Raw genomic sequence first — 22337 nt, 5'->3', positions numbered from 1 at the left:
ATAGAGTCTTTAGCTCTACAGGAAAACGTGTTTCAGTATCAGTCTCCATTTAGTGTCCACAGGTGAACTGTCCTCATTTGGGGCTGCTTAGGAAGAGACCCCTAGCTTGCTATGGCTACATCTTTTTCCCTGTGACCCATCCTGTCCTTTTCCCGTGTAAGTTAGTCTGCAACAAAATATCCGCTTCTTGTTTTTTTTATCTTAATACAGAAAAGCTAAGAAGGGCTACAAGATAGTTTTTCTCTAGTAGAATCCACTTGTTCAGCTGTTTTTAAAACCCCTTGCTTCTCAAGAATATGATATGGTTCCCCTGTAGGACTCACTCACTAGGGCAGTACTGTCTGATAGAAATTTCTGCAGTGATAGAAATGTTCTGTTTGACAAATATGGTAGCCACTAGCCTCACGGGGCTATTGAGCACTTGAAAAAGGACTAGTACGATGGGTGAGCTCAATTTTTTATTTTACTTAATTTTGCTTAATTTAAACTTAAATATCCATGTGTGACTAGAGGCTACCATATAGGACAGTGCAGGTCTAGAGATTGGATGGAGGAATATTACCATCTCAGCCTCTCTTCCTTTTCTTTCTTCCCTTTCTTCCTGCTTTCCCGAACTCTCTCTACATCAGGTTTTTCCCTATATACATGATAAAGTAACCCAGGCCAGATGGGGCTTCTTCCAAGGAAACATATTTTTCTTTTTACTGGAATCTTTTTTGAGACAGTCATTAAACTGGGAGAAAATCAGAATATCAGGCTCTATAGAATCCTGATAAGTAAGTCCTTTGAGGTGAAGGAGGTCTGTGATCATCCTGTGCCCTTCAACCCACACTTTATAGGTAAGTATCTGCTCTGTCAGTTTAGAACACAACCGCGTTGAGCATCTCTTATGTTACTGACATTGACATTTCTTGATAAGTTGTAGTAATGTCTTATCCCCTTTAAATAACCTGATGTAGATCTTATTGCCAATAGCTTTTAGTGATTTAAGTCATTAAGTCTAGACTTCATTCTTAAAACAGGTAGTGATTTCATGATTTTATTTTTTATCATTATTATTTTTTATTATTATTTAATTTTTTTAAAATTTACATCCAAGTTAGCACATGGTGCAACAATGATTTCAGGAGTAGATTCCTTAAAGCCCCTTACCCATTTACCCCATTCCCCCTCCCACAACCCCTCCAGTAACCCTCTGTTTGTTCTACATATTTAAGAGTCTCTTATGTTTTGTCCCCCTTCCTGTTTTTATATTATTTTTGCTTCCCTTTCCTTATGTTCATCTGTTTTGTATCCTAAAGTCTTCATATGAGTGAAGTCATGTGATATTTGTCTGTCTCTGACTGACTAATTTCACTTAGCATAATGCCTTCTAGTTCCATGCACGTAGTTGCAAATGGCAAGATTTTGTTCTTTTTGAATGCCAAGTAATACTCCATTGTGTGTGTGTGTGTGTGTGTGTGTGTGTGTGTGTGTGTATACCACATCTTTATCCATTCAGTGATTTTATTTTTTAAATTTTGTTTTATTTTTGTTTCACATTTTTATTTAAATTCCACTTAGTTAACATATAGTGTGATATTGGCTTCAGGAGTAGAATTTAGTGATTTGTCACTTATATACAACACCCTCACCATGAGGTATATATATTTGATATATACATATATATATTTTGATATATATATATATATATATATGACACACACACACATATATATATATATATATACATTCACTTAATCTACTTGAAAAGTAATCCAGTGTGAAGACTAAAATTCATACACACACACACACACACACACACACACACACACACACACACCTTTGAATCAGTATTTTTGTATCCTTTGGGTAAATACCTAGTAGTTCAATTGCTGCGTCATAAGGTAGTTCTATCTTTACCTTTTTGAGGAAGCTCCATGCTGTCTTCCAGAGTGGCTGCACCAGTTTGCATTCCCATCAACGGTGTTAAGAGGGTTCCCCTTTGCCCACATCCACACCAACATCTGTGGTTTCCTGTGTTGTTAATTTTAGTTATTCTGACAGGTGTGAGGTGGTATGGTATCTCATCCTGTTTTTGATTTGTATTGCCCTGATGATGAGTGATGTTGAGCAATGATTTCATTTAAAGATATTTTTTTAAACATTTATTCATGTTTGAGAGACAGAGAGACAGAGCATGAGCAGGGGAGGGGCAGAGAGAGAGGGAGACACAGAATCCGAAGCAGGCTCCAGGCTCTGAGCTGTCAGCACAGAGCCCGATGTGGGGCTTGAACTCATGAGCCATGAGATAATGACCTGAGGTGAAGTCGGACATTTAACTGACTGAGCCACCCAATGATTTCATTTTAAAGGCTTTGCTCATCTATCTCTAGGCCCTCCATCCCCATGTGTTGTGTAAGGATAGATACTACCCATGTCACAATCTTTTTTTTTTTAATTTTGTGTGTTCATTCATTGCACAACCACCATGCTTCCCTCATTCTACGAGTGCTGGAGGGAAACAAAAAAGAAACAGGATGAATACAGGCCTTTGTATTCTAAAGTAGAGGACCAAGTATTTCACAGGTAGCCCTGAGGAAGGTTTCCTAGTTTCAGTAGAAATTCCCCTCTTCCACCTCTAGTGTCTAGTGTGTGGCCTAGAGATTTTGTTTTGGGAAGTCTTTGTCTCTAAGCTTCTGAAGTCACATCATTTAGCAGTAATTTCTGAGCACGTGGCCTATGGTTTCTGAAGCTTACAGCCTGTTTCTTCAAGATTTGCTTTCTGGACACCAGCTGGCTCATGACACAGTCAGGTGGGAATCAAAAGGTGGGTAGGCTGAATACAGTCAAATGTCCATTGACTGATAAAGCTATTGTTCCAATAAAATTACTTCCTAAAACTGCACTCAAATTTCAATTTAACCCATGCGAATCTATTCAGCAATTTCCCCAACTTCTCTTAGCTGTCTGAAACCTCCTTTTCATATTTTTTTCTGATGATGTGAATGGTTTGTTTCCTGCACCCTGCTAAAGTCCTTGACATCTAGAGTGGTGTAGTACCCCATTGATTAGCAATGAGATCAACTAGACAAACATTCTAAGAAAATCGTAGTGAAGATAAAACTATTGACGATTCATTTACTGTTTGGGTACTTTCTGTCTTAGGCTCTCTGGTTGGAGTTATTTCTTTTATTTAACAACCATAAGAATTATTGACAAGTTGTGCTTACTATTATTACTTGTCGGTGAGGAAACTGATGCACCAGAAGTTCAAGCAAGTTCTGCAGGGTTTTGCAGCTCATTGTTGGGTTGACACACAAACCCAGGTCAGTGTGGACCCAGGGACAGCTCTCCGCACCTTCATATATTTAATCTACTTGAAAAGTAATCTGGTGTGAAGAATAAAATTCATACCTCATATTAGTTTCCAGGTGCCCTTTTGGTGAATCTCACATATCCATTACAGCAGGTCTGACAAAACTGGAAAATACAGATACTAGTGTGTGTCTTTGAAAAAAATATTTCTTAAACAATATTGTAAAGTAAAATTTTTCATGAAGTGAAATTTTCTATCATTCAGTTAGTCCTCATTATGAGTGTTTTTTTAAAAATATGTGGGTTGGGGCACCTGCGTGGCTCAGCCAGGTAAGTGTCCAACTCAAGATTTCGGCTCAGATCATGATGTCGTGGTTAGTGAAATGGAGCCCCGCCTTGGGCTCTGTGCTGTCAGCTTGGGATTCTCTCTCCCCCTTCCTCTGTGCCCTCCCCCACTCATGCTCTCCCTCTCTCTCTCTCTCTCTCTCTCAAAATAAATAATAAGCTTAACAAAAATATACACATGGGTCTGTGTATATGCGTATGTGTGTATATTGTTTCCTACATACACACATTTACATCCAGTCTTCACATTTGAATTTGTGTAGAAACTCAAATGTCAAGACTGGATTTTTCCTTTTAGTGTAAATTTTTCCTTTTAGTATAAAAAGGAATCTCATTTTCTGAAGACATTGGTTTAAAAGGTTGGTTGTTGGGGCGCCTGGGAGGCTCAGTCGGTTAAGCATCTGACTGTGGCTCAGGTCATGATCTTGTGGTTTGTGAGTTCGAGCCCCGCGTCGGGCTCTGTGCTGACGGCTCGGAGCCTGGAGCCTGCTTCGGATTCTGTGTCTCCCGCTCTCTGCCCCTCCCCCACTCATGCTCTGTCTCTCTCTGCCTCTCAAAAATAAATAAATGTTCAAAAAAATTAAAAATAAAAGGTTGGTTCCCAGCCTGAGTCCATGCAACTCTGACAAACACAATTAACACCTGGGGCCTTGTTCTCTCTGTCAAATGAGAACGATGGCTCTGTTACTCTTCTACTTTTTTCTCATGAAAGTAAAGATTTATAAATGGGTTTGACGTAACCCATACCTTCCCCCTAGAAATGAAGCCTGGATTATTTTGAGTACATTATCCTCTCTCGACCTCTATCACTCACTATTCAACAGTGATAAATAAATCACCCACTCATATAACCGCTATGTCCTGCCTGGTGTTAATATTTGAAGCCTTCTTTTCACCACGGAGAGCCGAGAACCCTCTCTTCCTTGTTTTCTCTTTCCAGAAATATCAGAATACATGCCAGCAGGCTTTGCATATGATTTGAGAAAGAGAAAAGCCAACAGCCGCCTGAGATAAACTTGTTTTAAGGAAGGTGCTAAAAAGCGTACAGCTTTCGCTGAAGAGTGACCACAAGGTGGCAACCTCTCAGAACATCTGGGCTCACAGAAGTCCCGAGCGATGGCCCTGGTGGCTGATCTCGCCTTCCCAGCTCAGCCATATCCAGGTCAAGTGTCTGCCAGGGTGATAGCTGCCAAGAGGTCCATCAGCCAGCACGGATGGAAGGCACTTCTTGACAGTGTTTTCTAAAAAGCAGTACCCACATCACTCTTCCACTTTAGAGTGTGATAGGTTTCAGAATGCTTTATTTCCCTCAAGAATCTGAAACCTAGAGTGGTTAGAAAAAGAAGTGTGGGGGAGGGCTCTTCCTTACATTTTCCCATTGTTTGAAGTGATTGGTTCTCAACCTTGATGGTATATTAGACTATCCCGGGGAACTTTTAAAAATCAATCTCTGGGGCAGGGTCCCAGAGATTGATTTTTAAAAGCACCCCAGGCGACTCTAAAGTGCATTCTGAGTTGAGAACCATCTTTTCAGCTCCTCGCAATTTATTCATTCATTCACTCATCATTTATTGCACACTTCCTCATGTCAGCTCAGAGCAAGGTGATGGTGATGATGTAAAATGAGATTCTACAATTGCCCCCAAAGACGGTGCAGGGCACCGTCTCAGTGATTCAGTTCAATGGATGTCAATTCGGCAAACATTTATCAAGTTCTTATGCATGACAGGGACTGTGCTAGATACAGAGGGGGCTGAGATGACAGCAAGTCCTGCTGTCTAGCATTTATTTTCTAGTGGGTGGTATGTATAAATAATTCTATGAGGCAGGATTTGGTATTATTAATGTCTTACCGTTCTATAACCCTTCACAGTAACACAAAGATTGTTCCCCAACCTATATAACTCGAAGCTCAGTAATTCTTGAGATGTAAGCAGTTGGCTGTCATTATCTGATGTTCAGAGAGGAGACCAACATGCTTTGCCAAGAAAGAGTGAGTCGGTCCTCACACCCATGTCTATGGACTCTGTGGTCAGTGCTCCCTGTCTCATTACGTGCTATGCTGTGGGGCTCAGGAAAGAGGGGTTGCTTTTGACTGCCTGAGCGAAGGTAACCATCCGAGGGTGTATTCGTGTATTCGTCTTAGGAGCTTGACTTCCTGGAGAGTGAATAGAGGACCGTTCCTGTCCACACATTTCTTGAGATCCTTCCTCCGTCCAGTCAAAGGCCTCTTCTGATGCTATCCTTATGCTCCTATCCTTTGTGTATGATTTCTCACTTTCACCAAATTTCTCTTCTCTCCAATGTTCTGGATGTCTACTGTCTTAAAGAGAAAACTGAAAATATTTAGTTCCATCAGCATATCTGCTTGTCATGAGCTTCTGTCAATCAGAGAAAGGTTTAATTAGGGGATTGAAAATTAGTCCAAATGTATACAAAGAAGAAGCCAGACAAGTCTCATTTTTAGAGGTCGCCATTCTGTTAGCTAATGAAGTGTTAAGTCAAATGCCATCTGGATTGGGACTGGCACATAAGATAGTCGATGATGAACATGTTTTCAGAATTAACCTCATGGCTGATTTGGAAAGTTAGCTCTTAAGAGAGTGAGGTGTGGGTGAAAACCTTCCTTATGTGCAGAATCAACGTGATATTAATATCCCTCAGGGTCAGTCAATGTAGGTAGAGATTCCTGGGTCACTATTTTATTTCCCCGTAATAGCAGAGAATCCACTAAGTGATTGATTCCCAGAGGGCCCTGAAATTTCTATTGCACAGAAGACTTTGCTGCTGAAAACCTCACTGGGGACCGTGGAATTATCTATCCTTTCCTTAACCGCTTGGCAATCATTTAAGATTGCCCAGATTTAGGTGCCATAGCCTAATGGAAACACTAAAAAATTGGAGTATATCCAGGAGGAGACATTCATATGATGAGGAACCTGAACATCCTTCTAAAGAGCTGCAACTGAGGAAGTATAAGATTTTAGGCTGAGGAAGCAAAGATCCAGAAATATGAATGGAAACATGAGAAATGTTCAAATATGCAAATATCTGTTTGTGGAAGTGAGGTTGGGTTCATTCTATCTGGATTCAGAGAGAAGGACAATGACCAGGGGTGGTAGTGACAACTTACCCTGATGTGGAAGAACACTAGAATTATTCAGCAATAAAAAGGGTTGCTTCATAACTCCCTTTTATGCAGAGATGTTCAAGAACACTGCAGTGGGAGTGTGGAAGTAGGGACTCCTCAACTGGGTAAGTAGATGGTTTTAATGGACTTTTTCCTGGAAATATTCAACAGGGCTGGCTATATCCTCAACAAGATTAAATTCTCATGTCTCTATGCTTATCACATTGTGCACTGAACTTTACTCTTTCAGGTGGGGGAAGACGCTTGATGGACGCTAAAAATTGACCATGAATGTGAAGTGGACAGGCAATCCATTACCCACACTTCTAGGTGTATAGAAAACTTCAGGAGTCCTTGTTAAATGAGTACATGTATAATGATTTTTCTAATTTTTTTTTTTATTTATTTATTTATTTTTTTTTTTAAATTTTTTTTTTCCAACGTTTATTTATTTTTGGGACAGAGAGAGACAGAGCATGAACAGGGGAGGGGCAGAGAGAGAGGGAGACACAGAATCGGAAACAGGCTCCAGGCTCTGAGCCATCAGCCCAGAGCCCGATGCAGGGCTCGAACTCACGGACCGCGAGATCGTGACCTGGCTGAAGTCGGACGCTTAACCGACTGCGCCACCCAGGCGCCCGATTTTTCTAATTTTTTGATGCTTATTTATTTTGAGAGAGAGAAAGAGCATGAGCAGGGGAGGGGTAGAAACAGAGGGAGAGAGACGGAGAGAGAGAGAGAGAGAGAGAGAGAGAATCTCAAGCAGGCTCCATGCTGCCAGCGCAGAGCCCAACATGGGGCTCAAACTCATGAGCCATGAGATCATCACCTGAGCTGAAACCAAGAGTCAGACGCTTAACCGACTGAGCCACCCAGGTGCCCCAATATAATGATTTTTCTAATGTCACATCACCTGTGTACTAGAGGGGGCAAGTTGTCCCATACGACCTGATTCTAGTCTGTCCATCAACCTCACCTGGCCCCTGACCTCTCACTCTTTTCATTGGAGTCAGACTCAACTTCTGAACACACGCTTCCTTTGCCTCTGCTCAAGCCATTCTGTGTCTGGGAAGTATTCCCTTCTATTCCTCCACTGGCACCTTTACCTGCCTTACCTGACCATCTGCTCTTGCTTCTTCAGGGTCATCTCAGACGTCACTTTCCATAGGAAGTCTTCCCTAACTCCGAGGGCTGTGTTCATAGCCCCTACTCTCCTCCCGTAGTACCTCCTACATTGTACTCCTCTCCCTTACATTCCTGGCACACATTACTAATTAGTGATGGCACACTTTCTTGGCTGAGCCTGGATTCCACTTCAGAATCCTTTTTAAGTCATTCCAGGAAGCCACTACTAATGAACCAGAGCGGATGATCCAGATGAAACCTGCCTGCCAGTCCCAATTTGGGGCATGCCTCACTCATGTCACTTGCTGTGTCGTATTGAAATCGTTCATGAAATTGCTTTTTGTACGAGGCTGCGGTCACCATCGAGGGAATTGCTGTCACTTTTAGATTTTTTAAAAATTCTCACAACCATGCACAGTGCTTGATATTGGTCTTCACAAAAAGCTCCTTGAACTGGGGGCGGGGGGTTGGCTGGGAGAAGGTCGGAAAGGCAGAGGGGAGCTCCCGAACTCCTTCACGGTCCAGTCTCAGTGGACCTGCCTGACAGCGACCCAGGGCATCACTGTCTTTGAATGGGGGGTGGGGTGGGCACCGTGAACTCTGCCTGCCTGGAGGATAGGCTGGAAACACGCTACTCAGCGCCCCTGTAGGTGCCTCTAAAACCCTGTCCTTTGCAGTCTGAGGAATCATCAGGCAGGAAGGGTATCGCTTGTCTTTGAAGACCTTGTTTCTTTTTAAACAGCACTTCGATATTCAGGCCTTTGTGTGGGTGGATTCCCATGCCCCTGCTCTCACTGCCTCCACACAGGGCCCTACCTCTCTTTTCTTTTTCTTTCTTAAGTTTTTGTTTAACTTCCAGTTAGTTCACATACAGTGTAATGTTAGTTTCAGGTATACAATTTAGGGATTCAACCCTTCCATGCAACACCCAGTGCTTGTGCTGAAAAGTGCCCTCCTTAATCCCCATCGCCTGTTTAATCCCCCACCCACATCCCCTCGGGTAACCATCAGTTACCAGTTCATTCTCTGTAGTTAAGAGTCTGTTTCTTGGGGCATCTGGGTGGCTCAGTTGGCTGAGTGTTCGACTTCATATGACTTCATATGACTCAGGTCATACCCTCACGGTTTGTGAGTTTGAGCCCCGCATAGCACTGGCTGCTGTCAGTGCAGAGCCCAGTTCAGATCCTCTGTTCCCTTCTCTTTCTGCCCCTTCCCTGCTCATGCTCTCTCTACCAAAAATAAATGAATATTAAAAAAAGGCTGTATCATGGTTTGCCTCTCTCTCGTTCTCCTATGATCATTTGTTTTGTTTCTTAAATTCCACATATAAGTGAAATCCTATGGTATTTGTCTTTCTCGGACTGACTTATCTTGCTTAGGATAATACTCTCCAGCTCCATCCCAGTGGTTGCAAATGAGCCTTACCTTTCCATTTCAAAGTGCCCCCTCCTTCCTGAGAGCCCTTTGGACCTGACTCGCGTCACTCCCCTATGTGCCACCAGGGGGCGTCAGCTCAGCGCTGGTCCACCTTGTGCTTGTCCTGCCTGTAGCCTCCTGTCCTCTCTCCGTGGCCTCCATACAGCACCTGTCTGCGTGGCTCCTCCTGCTCTGTGCAAGGAGCTTGGCTTCCAGGAACTCGTCATCAGTGTCTTTTGCTTCTGGGCCTCCTGCGCTTCAGGAGCGTCAGTGAAGAGCAGAGCCTGGGGCCTGATTACACAGACCCTGGTGGCAGATAGAAAAGATTCTACCATTCACAGCCCACATGATCATGCCGGGATGCCATGACGCCCAGACTTAGCTTCCTCATCTGTCTATCTATCTATCTATCTATCATCTCTATCATCTATCTCTCTATGCAAAGATTGTAAACTAGTATACCTGCCTCATATGATTTTAGGGGAGATTAAATACTTGCTGTATCCTTAGCAGACCCTGCCTTCTAATAAGAGCTTACAGAACTTTTGGAGTGAATAACCGAATGCCAGAAGAGATCCCCAAACAACTAACCATAAAGATGATAGTGAGGTGAATTCATTTGAGGCAGGGGAGATGTTGGAGAGCCTCCTGGGGGTGCTAGGCTCTGAGCAGGCCTTTGTGCCACAAGTGGCCCGGAAGAGTGTTGCAAAGAGAAATGGCATTCACAAGGCTACTGATCAGCTGGGGCTTGGGGAGTGGGTGGGGGGATGTGGTGGGAAATAAGGCTGGGCAGATAAGGAGGAACCAAGCTCAGGGAGCCTTGAAGGGAACGCTGTGGGGTTAGGACATCACCATGCTTTTCTCTCCGGGCAGGAGAGAACTGATACCAAGGACAGTCATTGGTCAATGCCAGCCCACGAACCCCGTCTACAGCAGCGGTGAGCAGTCACTGGGGAGGAGGTACAGGTGAACTGGGCAATTCTCCTTTGGAAGAGGACCCATGATTTTAGACCAGACTGCTTTGGCCTTAGCTGGCAGGGAATGCGTTGAGGAGCCCCACTGGCCCCGTTTTGGGCCCAGAAATCTCTGCCTTGGTCACTTTTTTGGCTAGTAAATCTTTGAAGTCCCCAAAGGCAGATTTGGTGGCAGCTCCTTTATGCAGAGGCTTGACACTGGAGCACAGGTTAGACCACCAGTAAAGACTAAGGAGAGGGGACTGTGGCAGATCAACCCAGTTCACAGGTGTAGGTGGGGTTGACCCAGACCCTGAGGCCAGAGTCGTGGTGTCAAGCCCCCAGGGCGCAGTCTCGCGGGGGGGGGGGGGGGGCGCACCTGGCAGCTCACCACTGGGAGAAGATGCTCGTGTCTATTGGGCTTTCATCACAACACATCTGCAAATGCAGCTTAAAGAAACAAAGACGACCAGAGAGTTGGACGTGGGGTGGACGTGTGAGAAGGTCTGTGGGGCGGGGAGGGGTCACACCGATTCTGCCCAGCTCCAGAGGAGGGACGGTGACCAGGGGTGGACATTTCAAGGGGACCGGGTTTCAGTGTAAGCAGTAGGTAGATGAACTTCGGAGCTGTCTGTCAGGCAGTGGAAACTACTGTTTTACAAAGTGTCCTGTTTGTAGGGAGGTTAAAAGACAGGGTGTCACTTGGTGGAAAGAGAGACCTCGTTTGTTCATTCCTGAAGTGACCCTTCAGTTTAAACGAACTCTTACCTTGGGGAGGAAGGTGGATAAAATGTCTTTTCCTGAGACTTCGTGAACTCCAACATACTTTATTTCTTCAACACTCCTGGATGCCCTGGGACAGAAGAGTCTTCTCATTCTGCCCTCGTGTCTAGAGATCCTTACCCCATTGTCTATACCGAAAGACAATTCTCTCAGCTAAGGGCGTGAACTATGTGATTATTTAGGTCTGAATAAATAGGACAGCCCATAGGACACTGCCTATTATTGAGTGGGTGTGCAATAAAAGTTTGTTGATGAGGTATTGAGTTAATTTTTTTGTATCTAGGATTCAAACGTGGACTGAGTCCTTTTTGTGTGCCAGATACACCTCCTTGGAATGGATACCAATGGCTAACATTTATCAACTCCTTGATATTGGCCAGGTGCCAGGCTTAATGCCTTACATACATTGTCTCATTCAAACCCCACAAACAACCGTGTTAAAAAGACAAGCAGATGTTATAATCACACTCTTTTTAATGATGAGGAAACTGAGGCACACAGAGGCTGAATAGCTCTCCCATGGTCACATAGAGAGTAATTAGATGATGCAGGGTTGAAATTTAGCTACTTAAATTTGTGGCTGACTCCACAGCCAGCAAAATTCATCTGTGCACCATATCTTGAGTGAAGGAGTGATCATTAGCAATCATGAGTAGGGCAGTATATGCTTAAAACATAGTTAACAGTTACTGGATGCTTTCTACATGCCAGGCCCTAAGGTTTCGCTCACTTAATCCTCAGGGAAGCTTCATAATATAGGTGCTATTACGTTGCTTATTAAATTTTTTTAAATGTTTACTTATTTTTGAGAGAGAGAGAAAAGAGAGTGCAAGCGGGGGAGGAGCAGAGAGAGAAGGAGACAGAGACTCTAGAGCAGGCTCCATGCTGTCAGCACAAACCCCGACGCGGGGCTTGAACCCATGAACTGCGAGAGCATGATCTGAGTCAAAGCTGGACACTCGACCTGAGCCAGCCAGGCATCGCTCTGCTCATTTTATAGATAAGAAACATGATCCAGGATTTTCAAGTTTTCCAGATCCTGAGGCTAATCTTTCCAGTATTATGTGGCCTTCCCTCTTTTGTGATCCTGAAGAGGCACATAATGAATCTTGTGCTGCTCTAAGAAAATTGTGTTTGGATTTGACCTGGGCCTGGAATTCAGCTTATCAAGTACTTTGTTAGGGTAGTCACATTCCAGAGTGCTTTACGTTTGCCCACTGGCCATCTCTTAACTAAGCATTTAGAGGCAGGATGGAAGGTGGCCAGGAAACTCATCGTAAAAGCAGTGTTGTGGGAAAAACTAAGAATTTAAGATCAAATAGAGATGGGCTTAGGGCCTGGTTCGCCAATTTCCTGACTACGGGACCTTGCAGGCCATGTAACGTCTCCATACCTGAGTTTCAGCATCTATAAAATGGGAATGGTAACTATACCCCCTTCATAGAGCTGCTATAAAAACTGAAGGCACCGAATTTCCTTCCCTTTCCTTGCCTTCTTATCTTCCTTCTCTTCCCTCCCTTCTTCCTCTTTCTGTACCTCTCCATTCTCTCCTGTCTTCTTCTCCATTTTCTCATTGCTCATAAACTTTTGATGTGGATTAAATTACTACATACAACATATCATCCATTGCTTTTTCATATTTTCACCTAATCAAAATCAACTACACTCCAGAAATAATGCTAAACCTTACAGCTGGGTTGAACCCAAAGTTGCGAACTGTGTTCTAAGAAAACAAGTGTCTCGCCCCCCTTCTTTGGGTCGGTATGTTTGAGATCAAAAGCCTTCTTGCTGAGAAAAAGTGCAGAGGCTGAAGATACGTTCAAGAGCATGCGTGTACCTGGGACAGCAGCTCCGTGTGGGGGGCTCCCAGGGACAGCCAGGCTGAGAGACATGAATTCATCAGGAGGAAGCCAAGACTTCATCACATTCACCTTACACAGCACCTGGGCAAGTCACTCCTTGAGCAGGAAATCCTTCTCCCCTTGCCTGGGGATCCCTCCTGTGTGCTCTGAAAGCAAGAGTGTCGAACTGTGCTTTGGACAAGCAAAGCAGGAAAGAGGATTAGCCATTCGCGTCTCTCGGCCTCTTTCTTCTCCCTCCACAAAGACATGTTCTGCCTCCTGCCGGGCGTTGTGGGGAAGATTAATTAGCTAATATTGGTAAAGGGCCTTTGATGATGACTGCTAAGTGTTCGCACCGTGTAATTGCCATTTTTTCCAAGAAAATGTCCATGTAGTTACTAATTAGGCATTGTGGAAGCACCTCTTGCCCCATTATTTAACAGTTGTCTTGCAATTAAGTGGCATCAGTACCATTTCAAATGACATTTATTGCCCATTTCCCGGGTTTAATTTTTGGCAATTTTATGGGAAGCCTGGGCGTTGTTTCTTATTCACTGTAACTTGAATAATTAACAACGTAAATATGGCTTTGGGTGCTGATGTTGCCAACAACAAGAGTTCTTGAGAGATTTTAATTAAGAACACTGCACATTGAACTTCATGTGAAGGTTTATTATGGTGCCAGAACGCACTATGTGCTTCTTCCCTGTGGGCCTGTGGCTCATGCCTGAGTGTCCGTGCACGTGTGTGCACGTGTGCCATATGTGTGTGTGCTCGTGTGTGTGTTTGCAAGTGTGTATGTGCCAATGTATGGTTTTCATGATCAGTAATGTGAGATCTGCAGACAGGAGCAAAGTCCCTCTTTGGCTTAGTCTTCTTTAAGGCACAAACTAGAGAAACGGACTAATGAACTTTTCTCCATTTTTTTACTGTAACCTAGAGATTTGTGTTGGCTCAAATCAAGCATCATTTGTTAATGTCCACTGTGGTTTCAGGTATTGGACTAGATGTGTTTCATACTTTCATTAAGCTTTACAAAAAGTCAATGAGGTCTCTCATGTTGACAAAATGAAGGCTCAGGGAAGTTAAGAAAGGTGTCCAGGGTCACACGGCTAATAATAGATGAAGACAGGACTCTGAAGGACTCTGAAGCCTGGACCCCTTCTGCTCTTTCTCTGAAGCAAAATTGCTGAGCTTGCTGTCTGGAAGGGAGCCTTGGTCACTCCAAAGGCCAACTTGTTCCTTCTCCAGGAAGGCTTAGATTGCTCACCTAAATGTATCTTCTTTCCTGTGTCTGATAGTAATTCCTATCATTTCTCATAATCTGACTTTCATTTTAGCTGTGTTCTGATGGGGAGAGCAATGCGATACCATGGTTAGGAGAGCATGGGCCTTGGGGCATTATATTTCTCACTCTGCCTCTTCCTACCGAAGTCATCTTGAACAAGTTCTAACACCTCCTAAGCTTCATGTTATTGATGGAAGATGAGTGGAGAGCATGTGTGGAAAACTTAGACTATTTCATGGCACATGGAATGCACACAATATATAGCGGTTGGATGGATGGATGGATGGATGGATGGATGGATGGGCAGATGGATGGGTGGATAGGTGGCTAAAAATATATAAATAAGTGGATGAATGACAGAGACTATTCATTACTCATCTGTAGGATTAACTCCCCCGAATTCTGATCACTCAAGCTTGGACTTAGTATTAGTTCAATAAGATTATTTTTTAAATAAAAGTGAATCTCAGGAAGAAAGTTTAGTGTGTCTGACTGGAGCCTAGACTGTCCATCCCTCTGCGGTCACAAAACTGGACCAAACCCTGGTTATGAGGAAGCATCCAACTTCTTGACAAAAATTATCACTAAGACCAGAATCTGGTGACCGTCAATGGGCTGAACTATATGGGTCTGTTTGTGTGTGGTTTCTTCCACCCGCATTTCATGTGTAGGGACAGAAGGACAGAGGTCAAGAGGAAGGCTGGACTTGAAATCTCAGGATTCTCATAAGAATTCCATCCCCACCGTGTGTAGTTATCTGTGTGACACTTGAGACTCTGGAGAATTGCTATAAGAGCAAAATTCACAGGCACTATCCAAAAAATGGACTCTGAAAGGGAGGCTTTCTTGTGGAAACTTACCTAGTGAGACTTCTCTGTAAAAACACCTGTCAGGGAGGAAGAGAAGCAGGACTGGTAAAGGTGACTGCAGCAAACCTGAAGCTGATCTTCTGGGCATTTCTGGAGCTGGGGTATTGGAGGCCTTCTGGCCTCAGAGCTTCCCTGAATTGAAAAAGAAGCCCACACTTCCAAATGCTTGCATGTTGTCCCTGGAAGAGGGATGTGACTTTGGGCAAGGCCAGGGGAGAGCAGCTCCTGGGGAGGAACTCAGCTGTGAGCTGTCAGCACCCCACAATCCCAGCAGCTGCCAGAATGGGTTTCTGAGTCATGGGAAGGAGGACTCTGCGTGGAGCACTCCAGCATCCACCGCAGTGAAATGGGTTTGAGCTCAGGATGTCTTTCCCCATATGACTGCATCATGATTCTTTCCCCTGCCACTCAATGACTATTATCATTTCCACTTCTCTGCTGGAGATAGAGTTTCAGAGCTAAGTAACTGCCCAAATGACATACTAGGAGATGGTAGGGTCCATAATGTGCCACCAACACCCATGCACATTCCCTAGGACTGTGTGGCTGCCTACTTTGACAGCAAATGAGAAGTCACTCAATAGCTTGCTAACCTATTCAACACTCTGTTGCTTGTTAAAACTCCTAAGGAGATCGAAAGGTACTGTGTGTGTGTGTGTGTGTGTGTGTGTGTGTGTGTGTGTGTCAAAGAGAGAGACAGAAAGATGTTTCAGAACAAGCAGAAACCTAGCTGGTTCCTCCACGTGTTTGGCATCATTCAGGACTTTAGAGGAGAAGTAGAAGGCCATTACAACACATTCCGTATCGAGAAGATTCTGAGTCAGGTCTTACTGCTTATAAATGAAACTCCATGAAGTCAAACCTAATATATACTTTTTGAGTTTCATTCATTACTTCCCTATTATTTTTTTTTTTAATTTTTTTTTCAACGTTTATTTTTGGGACAGAGAGAGACAGAGCATGAACGGGGGAGGGGCAGAGAGAGAGGGAGACACAGAATCGGAAACAGGCTCCAGGCTCTGAGCCATCAGCCCAGAGCCTGACGCGGGGCTCGAACTCACGGACCGGACCGCGAGATCGTGACCTGGCTGAAGTCGGACGCTTAACCGACTGCGCCACCCAGGCGCCCCTACTTCCCTATTATTTTAGGAATTATTTATGGCACATCTATGATGTACTCCCTAGGGACATGGAGGTCAATGGAGCTGATGGGTTGGTGTCAGGTTGTGTTGGCCCTAGACTGCAATGCAGTGAAAGGATTCTGCAGACATGGCGGCCTAGGGACTACAAACAGACAGAGAATAGTCTCCAAAGCCTCAGTCTGTTGCATCATCCCCCGCTCCGAGGTGTAGGCTGCAAGTGGGAGGGAAGGAGGAAGAGACATTAGGGAAACAACGGAGCGTTTACTCCAGCCTTGAAATGTCCTCAACCCCAGAAGCTGTGAATGTGTAAGTGGCCGTCTCTGGAAGAGTAAGCCCCTGCGAGGGTTGACTGGCACAATTACCAGCCTGTGCACGTACAGATGCCAGCTTCAAGGTGATGTGAGCTCATGGAGACACAGTAGGCACCATGAGGCTTCTTTCCAGAGCAGGACCAGCTCAGGCGTGCATCCTTGCCCCTTACTGTCCCTGCTGCTGGGAGACACAAGGTTTCCTCTCACCATCTCCTTTTTAAAACATTTACCCTTACCTGCCTAGGCTTCCTCGGGGTCTGTGAGTCTCCAGTAGGCACAAAGGATTCTTGGAGCCTCTTCTGACTAAATGTGAGATGAGAGTCTGGCCGGTCACTCGGTTTACGAGCAGAATGAAGGGAGCTACTGTCGGCCGGCAATCGGCAGGCTACTTCCGTAGTCTGAGCGTTGGTTTTTCCGTCATCTGCAAAATTGCTGGGCGGGGGTTGGGGGGAGGACTATAGCCATCCCGTATTGTGAGGATCAAACGGGAGAAAGATGTAGCTCCAAACGAAAGGCTGAATTCAGATTAAATTGTCACTTGTGAGACAAAGGCTGAGCATGGTGCTGGAAACATTTCTACCTACGTCATCTTAATAATCAGTTGACATCACAGTCGCCTTCTGTGCATTCGAAGAAATGGAGCTCGTAGAGATGATTTCACTTGCTGGAGGCTGCCTAGCTATTAAGCCTATGCTGGTTTCAGATGTCTAGTTTTGCGGAGATTAGAGACCGCCTGGGCCTCAGAGGGGACAAGAGAGGGCTTACCCAGCAGGTGGTGGGACTAGATAGATGCTGTCTAACTCCCTGCTGACACCAAGGTTCTATGATCTGGTGGCTTGGTGAGGACCCCTGCTGGCTGAATTTTGCGGGCGGGCGTGAACTCAAGTGAGGCTGGAGGTTGGGAGGAAGAGGACAAAAGATCTGAGTGTCATTATTTGTGTAGTCTCTTTTCGGGTGTATCGGGTGCTCCTGGTTTCATGCCACTGCTTTGTTACTGCCCTTTGCACAAAGATCATGATGCTCTCAGACGCCGCCTGGCCTGTCTCTGCCTCCTGCGGTAGCCTCGGCTCACCCAGACCCTGGTCCCTTGGGCTTTCACACCAGCAGCTCCCTCTGGCCTTTTCAAGTGCTGCTTCTCCTGCCTGGAACTCTCTCCCTGTGGATCTGTGTCACCTTTTCATCCTTCAGCTCTCAGCCAGGCATCTTTTTCTCAAGGCTGGCTATTGTGCTGCCCTGGGGCCAGCTCAGCGTCCTTTGTGAATCACTAATACAGCCCTGTCTTCCTTTTCTTTAGAGCACCTCACTCACTCTGCAGCTATACATTCTCTAATGGATTAACTTACTGATATTTGTCTTTCCTTCTATCCTGCAAGCCCCATAAGAGCAGGGGCAGCCTAACATGGCTGGCGCTGACGTTTCTAATCACGGACCACTACTGTAAATATTCTCTAGTCCCGGCCAGTCTCCGATCTGTGAAGCTAGTGTATGCTAGGTGTGAAATAATATTTGTGGTTCGCTCTGAAAACACTGTCTTCCATTCCTTCAGAACACTAACTCAGTTCACATCTATACGTTTCTTAATGTGTCACGTGATTAATAACGAATGAGTGGGGGAAGGAAGGAACGGGTATCGTGGTACTCGCCATCGACTTAGCTGTGTGCGAGGCTTGCAACATCAGTGGGGACCTGTCATTATTTTATGGGGTTTCAACCTCTGGGGGAGAATTTGAGGTCTGGTCTGCCTATCTAACTAGGAGCTAGGGTCCATAGTAAAGGCGATTCTTTGTATAATGTGGGTGACATAGACTTTGGAACCAGACTGCCTGCATCTAAAGCCTGACTCCACCACATATTAGCTCCATGAATTTAAGTGAGGTACTTAACCTGCCTTTGACTCAGTTTTTCCACCAGTGAAATGGGGATGATAATAGTTCTTATGTTGTGGGGTTGTCGTGAGGACTGAGTACTTTCACGTTAGTTTTGTGAAGTTTTTAGGGAAGCACCTGACTTAAAGTACATGCTATGTATCTGTTTGCTGTTGTTTTATGTGTTTAGGAGGAGGTAGATCATGTTATGCCTCCTCAGATGCCAGCCCCTCTAATCACTTCTTTCCTACCTCTTCCTCCCTTCTGACTAGAGTTGCTAAATTCTGGCCATTGCCTGAGCCTGGTTGATTATGACAATGGTTTTAAAATTTTCCTCTATACAGAACGAGTTATTAAGGTTCACTAGAGTTCTAGAGAGTTGAAACTCTAAAATCTGATCTGGCTAAGGCAGAAAACATGGTCTGTGGGGAGGACAAACCCCAGAGTCCAGAGATATGACTTGAACCCAGGTTCTACCACTTACGGCTTTGGTGACCTTAGGCAAGTCCCTTCCTGCCTCTCGGCCTCCTCCTCTGATAAAGGAAACACTTCAATCATCTATTCAATAAATATTTATTGAGCTCTTCTGGCATTTCAGACCCTGCTGGACTAGATGAAGTTTTAGATGTTTTATGGCTGAACCGTCCATCAGGTCCATCTAGGAAACCTCAAAAATGGTGAACTCCGGGGCCGGAGCGCGATGGACCGCGTTGTTTTAATTAACATAGAGCATCTGGGGTGGCACGTAACATTCACTCTGGCAATTTTTGGTTCTCTTTCTAAAGATCCACCTTTCAGCTTTCTTACTCTCTGTGATGTTTGTTTACTATTTCATTGATTTAGATTTCATATTTACTAACTCCTTCCCTCTATTTACTTTGGGTTTATTTTGCTGTTCCTCTATCCTTTTATACTGGAAACATGAATCACTCGTTTTTAGCTCTTTTTTTTTTCTTGGTCTGCATATAAATATTCAGAGTTGGAAGTTTTCCTCTAGCACAGCCTTCGATGCTTCCTAAAATTATTGACATGGTGCCTTTCCATTATGATTGCTTAAAATAGTTCCATGTCCTTTGTGACTTCTTTTTTGACTGTGTAGCATTGAGAAGGGTGTTGTGCAACTTCCAAATGTTTGCATATTTTTCTTTTGTGTTTTAGTTTATTGAATCGCTGATTTATTTCCTTTGTACTCAGAAGCGGAGTCTAGAAGCACTGCGGTATTTCCTCTCTGCTCTAGAAGGAGCTCTCCCTACATATGTACTATCCAGCCCTGGCCAGGAATCCGTTTCCCCACGCAGCATTCTGGAACCTCCTGTCTGCGCAGTGTTCTTCTCTTTAGGTCACGGTCCTGCAAATTCCAGTGGCTCTAGAAGTCCTTGACTCTGATTGCTGCCTCATCAGCTTAGCAAGAGTGCCGTTCTCTCCTTGGGCTCTTTTCCTGGTGACATATGGGAACCTTGAAGGTCCCCAAAGCAGAAAGTTGAGAAAATACTGAGCTCGCCACATGTGTCTGGTTTTTTGCTAGCACAAAGCTGTGTGCTGACATCACCCCTTTCCTCTCCCATTTCTCCGTCAGAAATGCTTCGCTTATTTTGTCCACTTTTATAGTTGTTTACAGTAGTGGGGATGGGAGCGATCTAGAACCCGTACTGTGTCATGGCCACACCCACAGTACTCCTTTTTAATTGAATCTCATCTAAGTTACTCACAGTAAACAGAAGAAAGTGGTCTTGGAAATTTAGGTTCTAAAATGCATGCTTTTAAAATTTAACACAATATACTTACTATTTTTAATTTTTTAAAATTTATTTTGAGAGAGAGAGAGAGAGAGAGAGAGAGAGAGAGAAAATCCCAAGCAGGCTCCACGCTGTCAGTGCAGAGCCCGACACAGGGCTCAATCTCATGAACCGTGAGATCATCACCTGAGCCAAGAACGAGAGTCGGATGCTTAACCGACTGAGCCTCACAGGCGCCCCCACAATGTACTTTTTTTTTTTTTTTTTTTTTTTAACATTTATTTATTTTTGAGACAGAGAGAGACAGAGCATGAGCAGGGGAGGGTCAGAGAGAGAGGGAGACACAGAATCCGAAACAGGCTCCAGGCTCCGAGCTGTCAGCCCAGAGCCTGACGCGGGGCTCGAACTCACAGACCGCGAGATCGTGACCTGGCTGAAGTCGGACGCCCAACCGACTGAGCCACCCAGGCGCCCCAACAACGTACTTATTTTTATCAGCAGTTTTAACTTAATCTTTGTTTTATTTCTAATAGCAATTTCTGTTTATGAGCTTCGAAGAGAAAAATTATTGAGTCGTTTTCTTCTTGATCTCCAAGCTTCCGTCACTTTAAGTAACTAAATGGAACCTGTAACTGTTGCATGAAACCGGTTTCTAACAATACCTAAACAGTGCTTTTGACTTGATGCTTTTTAAAGGTAACGAGCTTTTTAAAGGTAAAGGAGCGAGTCAGGAGTGACTACTTTAATACGTAAGATCAGCAGCGGTTCACTTAAGCACAGTGTTACGGTCACACAGCACAGAGACAATCCTGATCCAGTGATAACATAACTGGCTGACACCACAGTCCCCTGCCTCAGGTGACAGCGAGTCCTTTAGTCACACGTTAAGCCGCACTGCTCTCATGCTCCGGCCTGGGTGCTCATACTGATTCATGTCGGATTCTGTCTGTTTTGCTGATTCACTTCTTTGTTTCATACTTGTCTATGCCAGATTTGCCAAATTATTCTGTTTCATAAAAATCATTACTTTGTACCTGGATTGAAAGTCTAGCTCCAGGGGCGCCTGCGTGGCTCAGATGGTTAAACGTCTGACTTTTTGGCTCAGGTCATGATCTCGCGGTTTGTGAGTTTGAGCCCCTCGTCGGGTTCTGTGCTGACAGCTCAGAGCCCGGAGCCTCCTTCGGATTCTGTGTCTCCCTCTCCCTCTGCCCCTCTGATGCTCATGCTCTGTCTCTCTCTGTCTCTCGATAATAAATAAATGTTAAAAAAAATAAAGAAAGTCTAGCTCCAGAGAATTTAAATGCTTTATCTATAATTCCCTGTAGTAACCCATTATGAACAGAATCATCATTTATTGCATTTCTTCTAGCCATTCTTGTTCCTATTGCCTATTGCACATATCCATGAAAATGATGAAAAATAAGGTTTTGGGTTTTGTTTTGTTGGGGTTTTTTTTTCGTCCCAAGTACATTTGGCAAAATTGCGGTGCTAAAACTCCTTGTCATCCAGGAACAGTGTCTCCTCTGTATAGCAAGGAGAGAGATTTAGGCTGGTTGGCTTTTGATGAAAAGAAAAAAAAAAACTCCAATGTCATGCCATCTGAAGAAATATCTGCGTCAAAACTTATTTACCCTATTCTAATTCCTGTATCACATTGTTAAAATAATTCCTAGCTTTAACAATCTCAGGATTTTCCCTTTAGTTATTTCACGCTCATTTAGGATGGTACAAATGAACTTAATAACGCCCATTTTGGATGTTTGAAAGCTTTTCTTTTTCTTATGACTCTTTCACATGCTTCAAAAAGATAAGACTACTGGGGCAGTGAGTTCTGGGTAGATGAGATGTTATTCTGTCTTCCACTCATTTGTGTGGATTCATTAAGCAGTTACAGTTTAAAATCACAAATACCACTAGTTTGGGGAAAAGAATTATGCTTTCTACTCTGGAGAACACAAAATAAGCAAACTCCCTGTCCTCAAGTTACTCCAAGCATAGATGGAAAGCCCAGGTACAGTTACATGCAAAATTAAGTGACAAGTCAAGATTTTGGAAATGCAAAACATACAGGAAGTTGTATGAAAAACAAATGATTGGGCAGGTAATATGGACAAACCGAGGACCGGAATGGACTGAGAAATCTTTTCCAGGAGTGTGGTATAGTTAAGGAAAGTTTGTCCAATGTCCAGTTACTGTAGCCTAAGAAAATCTCCACACTTAAGCCGCATGTTTGTCT

The sequence above is a fragment of the Leopardus geoffroyi genome, chromosome C3 (genome assembly GCF_018350155.1).
Source record: "Leopardus geoffroyi isolate Oge1 chromosome C3, O.geoffroyi_Oge1_pat1.0, whole genome shotgun sequence".
In the NCBI taxonomy this organism is placed as follows: Eukaryota; Metazoa; Chordata; class Mammalia; order Carnivora; family Felidae; genus Leopardus; species Leopardus geoffroyi.
This window is presented reverse-complemented; position numbering follows the sequence as displayed.